The sequence below is a fragment of the Gobio gobio genome (assembly GCF_949357685.1).
Source record: "Gobio gobio genome assembly, chromosome: 12".
Classification (NCBI taxonomy): Eukaryota; Metazoa; Chordata; class Actinopteri; order Cypriniformes; family Gobionidae; genus Gobio; species Gobio gobio.
The window spans coordinates 779,052-791,648 of record NC_137105.1 but is presented as its reverse complement, the minus strand read 5'-3'; the positions used below and the strand labels follow the sequence as shown (position 1 = coordinate 791,648).

General features: G+C 42.1%; 1 protein-coding gene across 2 annotated transcripts in view; it reads right to left on the bottom strand.

Moving 5' to 3' along the window:
* The window catches only part of entpd5b (ectonucleoside triphosphate diphosphohydrolase 5b), a 32,999-nt gene extending 32,581 nt beyond the window's left edge, over positions 1-418 (bottom strand). The window contains exon 1 of one of the 2 annotated variants that reach the window (XM_079830499.1): positions 92-418. The gene's annotated coding sequence lies outside the window, so the exon portion shown is untranslated. The remainder of the gene's footprint in view (positions 1-91) is intronic. The other variant, XM_079830500.1, reaches the window with a different exon arrangement.
* Positions 419-12,597: the final 12,179 nt, after the last annotated feature.

Below are 12,597 nucleotides of genomic sequence, written 5' to 3'. Positions count from 1 at the left end.
CATCATCATCTCCACACATGATCTGTCAGCTCGAACTAACCCAAACACAGGACCAAACATGAACAATAACAGCAGAGGTGTGTGTTCTCACCTCAGGTGAAGCTCAGTCAGCAGGACGGGTGTTCCCGCGTGTTTGGCAGCGCATGGTGTGTGTGTGTGTGTGTGTGTGTGTCAGCAGAAGAGACGCTGAACGCTCACATTCATCAGACACTTCAGGCGTTTGGAGTTTATGAACTCGCTACAGTTACACACATACTTTAACTAGTTTAGTTGAACCTTTAAAACACGAGGAGATGTTTAAGTTTGCATCAGATTATGAATTTATGCGCTTATATGTGCCGATTTATGTTTTATTGATTGTAAACGGCGCGTGTTTTTGACCGGCGGCTCCGCTCCGCTTCGCTCTAAGAGAAGAGTCGACTCCCTTTGAGAAGAGTCGACTCCCATCGAGAAGAGTCGAATCTTCAGCCGCGGGCGCGTTTGGAGAGATTAGGCTCTTAACATCCTGTTACTGAGTTCCACTATTACTAACTAAAGTGTCTTAATGTTACGACTTTTGCCTTTATTTATTTGATTTGTTTGCTGTGGTTCTGTGTTAAATTATAGTTTTATTAAAACGATAAATAATAGTAACTGTATGTTTTTTGTAACGTAAAAACGATGAGGCTTTTATGAAAACACTGAATAATAAATTGCTCACCAACACAAACCATTCACAATTGCTAAATTGAGCTAAAATAGAGTGATACTAAATGAAGAGTCATTTTGGAGCCGGCTCTTCTAAGGGAGCCGAGTCAAACGAGCCGAATCTTTGAAACGAGCCGGACTTCCCAGAGTTTGATTGACAGCAGCAGATGGTGACGCAGCGGCGTGTGGGCGTGGCCAGAGTATCATTATCGCACAGTAATAAGAGACAAACACGTGATGATGTTTATCCGTCTGGCAGTTTTTGTTTGACTCAGCTATATTTGCATAAGTACAGTCATGACGTGTAGATGTTTTACACTAAAGGCAGGAATCGATGCTCAGACTAACCATCATAAGAAATACACACTATTAACAAAAGTGCATTTATTAATAATAAGAAACATTTCATACACTTCTCATTGATTCTGTACTGAGAGATATTAAATGGTTTGTTTATATAATATGTGCAATTCGTGTTGGAACAATGAGTACACACACACCCACACACACACCCTCACACTCACACTCACGCACACGCACACACTCACACACACACACTCTCACACACACACTCTCACACACACACACACACACACACATGTTTGTTTTTGTGAAATGTGACGACATTCCATAGGCGTAATGGTTTTTATACTGTACAAACCGTATTTTCTATCCCCTTACACTGCCCCTGCCCCTAAACCTACCCATCACACACACACACACACACACACGCACACACACACACTCAGTAAAGCTCTATTCAACCTCCACACCTGAATATGAATAAGCTTCAAACATCTGCAGTGATCAAATCATCAGATCAGCACAAATCACAAAACTATAAGCATTGCACTGTTGGCATAGCAACAGCAGGTTACTTCATGAGTGTAACAATGTCAGTTGCATAGCAACACAAGACAACACAAGACAACACAAGACAACACAAGACAACATAAGACAACATGGCGTTCCTGCAGTGGAGTCCTCAGGACGTGGCGCTCTGGGTCGAGTCTCTCGGATTCCCTCAGTATAAGGTGAGCTCAGAAAACACAGAGCAACACCCTAGCAACCATCCAAAAACAGATTAGGAAACACATAGCAACGCCCTAGCAACCACCCAGAAAACATTAGGAAACACACAGCACTACCCTAACAACCCCCCAGAAGACATTAGTAAACACATAGCAACACCCTAGCAACCGCCCAAAATACATTAGGAAACACACAGCAACACCCTAACAACCCCCCAGAAGACATTAGTAAACACATCGCAACACCCTAACAACCCCCCAGAAGACATTAGGAAACACATAGCAACACCCTAACAACCCCCCAGAAGACATTAGTAAACACATAGCAACACCCTAACAACCCCCCAGAAGACATTAGGAAACACATAGCAACACCATAGCAACCACACAGAACACATTAGGAAACACACACCAATGCTCTAGCAACCATCCAAAAACAGATTAGAAAACACATAGCAACACCCTAGCAACCACCCAAAATACATTAGGAAACATACAGCAAGGCCCTAGCAACATCCACTAATATATTAGGAAACACATAGCAACACCCTAGCAACCACCTAGAACATATCAGGAAACACACAGCAACACCCTAACAACCCCCCAGAACACATTAGGAAACACACACCAATGCTCTAGCAAGCATCCAAAAACAGATTAGAAAACACATAGCAACACCCTAGCAACCCCCCAGAATACATTAGGAAACATACAGCAAGGCCCTAGCAACATCCACTAATATATTAGGAAACACATAGCAACCACCCAGAACACATTAGGAAACACACACCAATGCTCTAGCAACCATCCAAAAACAGATTAGAAAACACATAGCAACACCCTAGCAACCCCCCAGAAGACATTAGGAAACACACAGCAAGGCCCTAGCAACATCCACTAATAAATTAGGAAACATATAGCAACACCCAAGCAACCATCCAAAAACAGATTAGAAAACACATAGCAACACCCTAGCAACCCCCCAGAAGACATTAGGAAACATACAGCAAGTCCCTAGCAACATCCACTAATATATTAGAAAACACATAGCAACCACCCAGAACACATTAGGAAACACACACCAATGCTCTAGCAACCATCCAAAAACAGATTAGAAAACACATAGCAACACCCTAGCAACCCCCCAGAAGACATTAGGAAACACACAGCAAGGCCCTAGCAACATCCACTGATGTATTAGGAAACACATAGCAACACCCTAGCAACCATCCAAAAAAAGATAAGGAAACACATAGCAACCACCCAGAACACATTAGGAAACACACACCAATGCTCTAGCAACCATCCAAAAACAGATTAGAAAACACATAGCAACACCCTAGTAATCATTCAGAAGACATTAGGAAACATACAGCAAGGCCCAAGCAACATCCACTAATATATTAGGAAACGCATAGCAACACCCTAGCAACCACCCGGAACATATCAGGAAACACACCGCAACACCCTAACAACCCCCAAAAACACATTAGGAAACACACACCAATGCTCTAGCAACCATCCAAAAACAGATTAGAAAACACATAGCAATACCCTAGCAACCACCCAAAATACATGAGGAAACATACAGCAAGGCCCTAGCAACATCCACTAATATATTAGGAAACACATAGCAACACCCTAGCAACCCCCCAAAACACATTAGGAAACACACACCAATGCTCTAGCAACCATCCAAAAACAGATTAGAAAACACATAGCAATACCCTAGCAACCACCCAAAATACATGAGGAAACATACAGCAAGGCCCTAGCAACATCCACTAATATATTAGGAAAAACACCGCAACACCCTAGCAACCACCCAGAACATATCAGGAAACACACAGCAACACCCTAACAACCCCCCAGAACACATTAGGAAACACACACCAATGCTCTAGCAACCATCCAAAAACAGATTAGAAAACACATAGCAATACCCAAGCAACCACCCAAAATACATGAGGAAACATACAGCAAGGCCCTAGCAACATCCACTAATATATTAGGAAACACATAGCAACACCCTAGCAACACCCCAAAACACATTAGGAAACACACACCAATGCTCTAGCAACCATCCAAAAACAGATTAGAAAACACATAGCAATACCCTAGCAACCACCCAAAATACATGAGGAAACATACAGCAAGGCCCTAGCAACATCCACTAATATATTAGGAAACACATAGCAACACCCTAGCAACCACCCAGAACATATCAGGAAACACACAGCAACACCCTAACAACCCCCCAAAACACATTAGGAAACACACACCAATGCTCTAGCAACCATCCAAAAACATATTAGAAAACACATAGCAACACCCTAGTAATCATTCAGAATACATTAGGAAACATACAGCAAGGCCCAATCAACATCCACTAATATATTAGGAAACACATCGCAACACCCTAGCAACCATCCAAAAAAAGATTAGGAAACACATAGCAACCACCCAGAACACATTAGGAAACACACACCAATGCTCTAGCAACCATCCAAAAACAGATTAGAAAACACATAGCAACACCCTACCAACCACCCAGAAGACATTAGGAAACATACAGCAAGGCCCTAGCAACATCCACTAATATATTAGGAAACACATAGCAACACCCTAACAACCACCCAGAACATATCAGGAAACACACCGCAACACCCTAACAACCCCCCAAAACACATTAGGAAACACACACCAATGCTCTAGCAACCATCCAAAAACAGATTAGAAAACACATAGCAATACCCTAGCAACCACCCAAAATACATGAGGAAACATACAGCAAGGCCCTAGCAACATCCACTAATATATTAGGAAACACATAGCAACACCCTAGCAACCCCCCAAAACACATTAGGAACACACACACCAATGCTCTAGCAACCATCCCGAAACAGATTAGAAAACACATAGCAATACCCTAGCAACCACCCAGAAGACATTAGGAAACATACAGCAAGGCCCTAGCAACATCCACTAATATATTAGGAAACACATAGCAACACCCTAACAATAGGGTGACCACCATCAAACAAACCAAATGTGGGACAATTACTAAGTTTGTGTGGGACAATGTGGGACATGTTACCGACACTAAAACATAACCTGAAACTGTAACACAATGTCTATCTAATTTAATTAAAACATATGTATTCTGCCTTTCAGATGATAAGAATACTTTGTTCTTTAGTCCCTTCCAGAAAACACCATTACATCACAATGTAACATTTTACATGTCATTTAAATTCAACATCACTGAGCCCAAAGGCAGCAGGCATCAGATTTGACCAAGTCCAATAATGAACAAATAAAATATAAAGCAACATGAAATTAGTTCATTGCCAGTCTTATATATTATATTATATATTAAGAATATAACCAATTTACCGAATTATCCATTCATTTTCTACATGGAACGAATCACCGCTCCACATTTTGATTGACAGCCGTTACAACCTACTAGTGACCGTGTTTACTCCTTTCTTTTCAACCATTGGATAAGATTTAAAAAACGGCTGTTGTTGTATTTGTGAAAGCCGGGTTGTTACGTCTCACGAAGCGCTGTTAAATATGTCTAGGTGAAAAACGATGCCGCAAAAAAAAAAATGAAATGCTTTCTTAAAAAGACAAAAGGACGCATGCATGTTTTCTTAATATGATAATTAAAAACCAACAGACTGATGAAAATGCGGGACATTTTCTCAATATGCGACGTGCGGGACAAGGGGTGAAAATGCTGTGCGGTACAACGCAAAGCGGGACGGGTGGTCACCCTACCTAACAACCCCCCAGAAGACATCAGGAAACACACACCAATGCTCTAGCAACCATCCAAAAACAGATTAGAAAACACATAGCAACACCCTACCAACCACCCAGAATACATTAGGAAACATACCGCAAGGCCCTAGCAACATCCACTAATATATTAGGAAACACATAGCAACACCCTAACAACCCCCCAGAACACATTAGGAAACACACACCAATGCTCTAGCAACCATCCAAAAACAGATTAGAAAACACATAGCAACACCCTAGCAACCACCCAAAATACACGAGGAAACATACAGCAAGGCCCTAGCAACATCCACTAATATATTAGGAAACACATAGCAACACCCTAGCAACCATCCAAAAACAGATTAGAAAACACATAGCAACACCCTACCAACAACCCAGAATACATTAGGAAACATACCGCAAGGCCCTAGCAACATCCACTAATATATTAGGAAACACATAGCAACACCCTAGCAACCACCCAGAACATATCAGGAAACACACAGCAACACCCTAACAACCCCCCAGAACACATTAGGAAACACACACCAATGCTCTAGCAACCATCAAAAAACAGATTAGAAAACACATAGCAACACCCTAGCAACCACCCAAAATACATGAGGAAACATACAGCAAGGCCCTAGCAACATCCACTAATAAATTAGGAAACACATAGCAACACCCTAGCAACCATCCAAAAACAGATTAGAAAACACATAGCAACACCCTAACAACCCCCCAGAACACATCAGGAAACACACACCAATGCTCTAGCAACCATCCAAAAACAGATTAGAAAACACATAGCAACACCCTAGCAACCACCCGAAATACATTAGGAAACATACAGCAAGGCCCTAGCAACATCCACTAATATATTAGGAAACACATAGCAACACCCTAGCAACCACCCAAAATACATTAGGAAACATACAGCAAGGCCCTAGCAACATCCACTAATATATAAGGAAACACATAGCAACGCCATAGCAACCACCCAGAATACATAAGGAAACACACAGCAACACCCCTCCCAACAGAAGACATTAGGAAACACATAGCAACGCCATAGCAACCACCCAGAATACATTAGGAAACACACAGCAACACCCTAACCACCCCTCCCAACAGAAGACATTAGGAAACACACACCAATGCTCTAGCAACCATCCAAAAACAGATTAGAAAACACATAGCAACATCCTAGCAACCACCCAAAATACATTAGGAAACATACAGCAAGGCCCTAGCAACATCCACTAATATATTAGGAAACACATAGCAACACCCTAGCAACCATCCAGAACATATCAGGAAACACACCGCAACACCCTAACAACCCCCCAGAACACATTAGGAAACATACAGCAAGGCCCTAGCAACATCCACTAATATATTAGGAAACACATAGCAACACCCTAGCAACCATCCAAAAACAGATTAGGAAACACATAGCAACCACCCAGAACACATTAGGAAACACACACCAATGCTCTAGCAACCATCCAAAAACAGATTAGGAAACACATAGCAACACCCTAGCAACCATCCAAAAACAGAATAGGAAACACATAGTAACACCCTAGCAACCATCCAAAAACAGATTAGGAAACACATAGCAACACCCTAGCAACCACCCAGAATACATTAGGAAACACACAGCAAGGCCCTTACAACCATCCACTAATATAATAGGAAACACATAGCAACACCCTAGCAACCACCTAGAACATATTATGAAACACATAGAAACACCCTAGCAACCACCCACAACACATAAGGAAATGCAGCAACGCCCTAACAACCTCTCAGAAAAGATTAGGAAACACATAGCAACCACCCAGAACACACTAGGAAAACACAGAAACACATAGCAACGCCCTAGCAACGTCCCAAAACTCATCAGAAACAGCACAGCAGCTCATAGCATCATGGCGCTGAGCTCATTCTCTTCAGTCATGAGTGTCACACACACACACACACAAGCAGTTCCTCATCTACAGCAGCAGATAAACCAGCCAATCAGAGAGCAGCTCTGTGTGTTTTCTATATCAATGGAGTCTTGCATTAAACATCACGAATGTATGATACAGAGGCATATACATATAATTCTGCAAGCCATCGTTTAATCCAAACTACAGCACATATTAGCGTTTCATCGCTTGCTCTGCTGATTTAATATGAGGATGAACACTAACACACGTCCATGCCTCATCTGTGTGTGTTGCATGATCACACGCATGTGCGACTGATCTCAGATCTGTACATCAATCAATCACACACATCTGCAAACATCTGTTTAGATCCGTCTCTCCAGAAAGGCGTTTTCTCCGACGAGCCGCGGGAGAAAGAATCCGCCAGCCCTACTACGGCGAAGGCGTGCTACTTAATATTCATGAGACGGCACTTCGCCATTGGAGGGGAGGAACTCTACGTCAGCGTGGTTTGATTAATATTCCACAGTCGCGCTTTCGCCATTGGACGATAATAGCGTAACATCAAATTAATATACAGTTTGCAAATAAAATATCGGTTATTTAACAACAACATTTGTTAATTAAACATGAACAGATAAGTTCAGTTATGCTAACGACTAAGTGTTACCAAAATAAAAACACTAACACAACAGATAAAATCGAATTAATTAGCATACATTAACACATCGAGAGTATTAAAACATTGGAGGGTCTGAACGTACGTCAGCGATGTGTGATTAATATTCCAGAGCGAGCCGCCCGATTGGACGCATCCAGCATCATCTCATTAATATTCATAAGCCTCGCCCTCGCCGTACTAGGATTGGAGATTCGGGCGCATGCAGGCGTAATGCGGAGAGCTGATCTCTGTCTGCGGGTTTATTACACATCCTAATGAACTCTCTCTCTCACACACACACACACACACACACACACACACACACTGAGACTGATAGGACATGCACATGTGTGAGGGATCGGAGCATCTGATGTCCAGGGATCTATGTGGGTCATCTGGGAGGAGGAGGACCTGAGGAAAATGCGGTGACTCTGAGGATCTCGGTGGGAATACGGCGGGCTGATCCTTCTCCAGGTAAAGATGCGCTCTTCTGCATCCTCATCCTCACAGCCATCCTCTTCATGACCACTGAGATCTGGAGGAAGATGAAGCTTAATAACGGGCTTATGAACGCAGCATCACTGCAAGGTCACTAATTCCCGTCCCTGCGCGCAATGGATGCATGTCATGTTTCATTATCAATAAATCATGATCTCCGTCGGTTATTGTGAGGCCGTGTTGTTGTGTTACTGCAGATGACAGATCAGAGGTAAATCACCTGACTCGAGCGTCGGCCTGTGTTTGCTGTGGTTTTTCGCCTTTGTGAGACGAACGCTGGATTGCACGCTTGCGTTTTAGGACCGGCTCTTCTCGGCACTGATTGGTTGATTCACCAGGGATTCGAAACGAGTCCTTCCTGATCGGATGGATGGATGAGTGGCTCCAACCTTTCAAAATCATTTCACGAATGTTCCTTTATATTTTTGCATTAAAGGTGCAATATGTAAGTTTTCCTGATTCGAATATCCATAAGCCTCTAGATCAGTGTTATATATTAGTGCGTTATCCCAATTGTGTCCCATAATGTTTAAATCAGTGATTTTGTGTGTGTGTGTGTGTGTCGCCTATCAGTGACATCATCCCCGCGGTGTGTTATTGTGTGGTAACCATGGCAACACTAGCGGCGCTTTAATATCTGATGTGTTTTATTAGACTTTATATTTTTGTTCGTGACGTCCCGAAGCGGTTCTTCTGTTAAATATGTGTTTAATCAAAAACATTAGCTGTGTCTGGACGGTTCACTAAAGTACAACCGGCCCGTCCATGAAGCTCAGCATGTGTGTGTGTGTGTGTGTGTGTGTGTGTGTGTGTGTGTTAGGGATGGCTCGATACCACAATTTTGTCTTCGGTACGGTATCACAATCTAATACCGAAGTACTGAAGTACTGAATTTTGGTGCGGGTATTGCGCACAATTTTACTCTTTCGCAAGTTCGGAGTTTATGAAGTGGGAAATTACCGCAATTGTTTATTATTAAATGAATGACACTTTCACTGCCGTTTCAGGAGAGCTGACGGAAATCACTGCCCACGTCTTTTTAAACCTCGCCAATTTGAACGTGCAATCGATTTTATAGCATTCCGTAATACATGGGATGGGAGCTCTTATGGTGCGTTCACATCGGACGCGAATGACGCGATTCGCGCAAGTGATTTACATGTTAAGTCAATGCAAACACGCGGATAGACATGAGGCGGCGCGATTCACGCAAATGACACGGAGCTTCGTCACGTTTTTTTAATCTGCGTTAATCAGTGTGTTCTTCAATCCACTGTTGCGGCAGAAGCAGAGGTGTGTGCGTTGATCTGAGCTCTCATTGGTCTGTCACCGCTCGTCAATGTCAACATATTTAAGAAAACCAATCAAATCAGAGTGGGCGGGCTTTATGTTCACAGAAGCTGCTGAGGCTGAGCGCGAATTTTAGCAGCTCGACTCGATATCAAGTGCGAGATACGAGTAGCTTAACTAAACATTTCATATTTGAGCTGCTTCTGCAAGTTAGAAATGTTAAACAAATGATAAAAATATTCAGCCAAATTAATAAACTTTTGTCTAATTTCGCCATTTTGATTTGAAATAGGCCTATGTAATGTCATTTATAATATAATTAACAAACAAGAAATATTAACAAAGCCGTTTTCTTCCGATTAGGCCTAAGATTAATAGTAATGAATGTGTGCATATTGTAAATTAATAATTCCATTTTTAGCTCTCAGTAAATAAAAGCCTGCATTAGGCATAAGATTAGTAATGAATGTGTGCATATTGTGAATACATTTTAATAAATTTAGTTATCTAGCTTTCCTGTTAGCCTTCGAAAATGATTGATTCATAAAACATATAAATATCAGTTAAACATATGTTTACTTTCTTCACTGACAAAAATGGAAAAACTTTATCAGTCATATCTGCCACTGACATGGTGTTCAAGCTGTTGTTATTTAATTTTTTGGCGTTCAGAACATCTTAAAATGCACACGTGTAGATCATAGAAATCAAAATTTTCTCGAGGGGCCATGCCCCCGAAACTAAATAATAAACAGCAACATCTTAATATGCATACTAATAAGCTACTAGTTAATAGTGAGAATTGGACCCTAAACTAAAGTCTTACCAATTTTTTTTCATACCCTCACTGAGGCTGAGCCGCACTACAATGACAATCCGAGAATCACCCCTGATTATCGCCTGAAAAACTCTTAAAACTACGTTGTCACACACTAACAGTAGTATTTTAACAAAAAAGACATTTTAACATGTCAGCCATTTCTCATCGAGACGAGCCGCTGGCAGAAGCCCCGCCGATGAGGAGAATCACGTCTGTTGTCACGCACGAATGAAGCGAGTAAACTCAAAATGTTCAAGCGTCCAACTTTGCGCGAATAGCACAAATTATTCGCGTCCGGTGTGAACACCACATCAGAGAGAGTTTTCTTTGCGCTCATACCAACAACACACACACAAGCCTAAAGAGCTCACGCATTCCACATTAAGCTATTTTTCCTCAGTCAAACACACACACACAAAATTATGTCAAAAATGTCCATCTTTAGTGAGTAGTCACATAAACGCAGTCGGTTATATATTTCGCGAATGTAAATAGTGCAATAGTATGCGTGCAAATATTATGAGATCTAAACGTCACTGTTTGAAATCGATCGCTGGAGATTTCGTGATATTTAAACGATCTCGTGTTGATCAGTGTTAAAAGGAGATAAATGTCTAAATGAGATTGTTTGATTTATGCCCTCACCTGTCGATCTCTTAATGTCTTGTAGAAGTCAGGATGGGCGAGTGAGCGTTGATGGTTCTTCAGTTTTATTAGCAAAGTAATTCCAAATTTCTCGTCTACTCTCTTTATTAATTAGTTTTGGGCGTGTTGAGTGAGATTGAACTGCTGTGTTCAATTTGTTTTGTTGCCACATTTGCCAGTTTCACGTCAGTTTGTGTAGCGCACCTAGTGGTGAACTTCGGAACAGCAGCATCTACACTCACCTAAAGGATTATTAGGAACACACACTAATACTGTGTTTGACCCCCTTTGGCCTTCAGAACTGCCTTAATTCTACGTGGCATTGACTCAACAAGCTGCTGAAAGCATTCTTTAGAAATGTTGGCCCATATTGATAGGAGAGCATCTGCAGTTGATGGAGATTTGTGGGATGCACATCCAGGGCACGAAGCTCCCGTTCCACCACATCCCAAAGATGCTCTATTGGGTTGAGATCTGGAGACTGTGGGGCCATTTTAGTCCAGTGAACTCATTGTCATGTAAGGGGCCTAAAGTGTGCCAAGAAAACATCCCCCACACCATTACACCACCACCACCAGCCTGCACAGTGGGAACAAGGCATGATGGATCCATGTTCTCATATTGTTTACGCCAAATTCTGACTCTACCATCTGAATGTCTCAACAGAAATCCAGACTCATCAGACCAGGCAACATTTTTCCAGTCTTCAACTGTCCAATTTTGGTGAGCTGGTGCAAATTGTCGCCTCTTTTTCCTCTTTGTAGTGGAGATGAGTGGTACCCGGTGGGGTCTTCTGCTGTTGTAGCCCATCCGCCTCAAGGTTGTGTGTGTTGTGGCTTCACAAATGCTTTGCTGCAGACCTCGGTTGTAACGAGTGGTTATTTCAGTCAAAGTTGCTCTTCTATCAGCTTGAATCAGTCGGCCCATGACCTCTGACCTCTAGCATCAACAAGGCATTTTCTCCCACAGGACTGCCGCATACTGGATGCTTTTCCCTTTTCACACCATTCTTTGTAAACCCTAGAAATGGTTGTGTGTGAAAATTCCAGTAACTGAGCAGATTGTGAAATACTCAGACCAACAACCATGCCACGCTCAACATTGCTTAAATCACCTTTCTTTCCCATTCCGACATTCAGTGTGGAGTTCAGGAGATTGTCTTGACCAGGACCACACCCCTAAATGCACTGAAGACACTGCCATGCGATTGGTTGATTAGATAATTGCATTAATGAG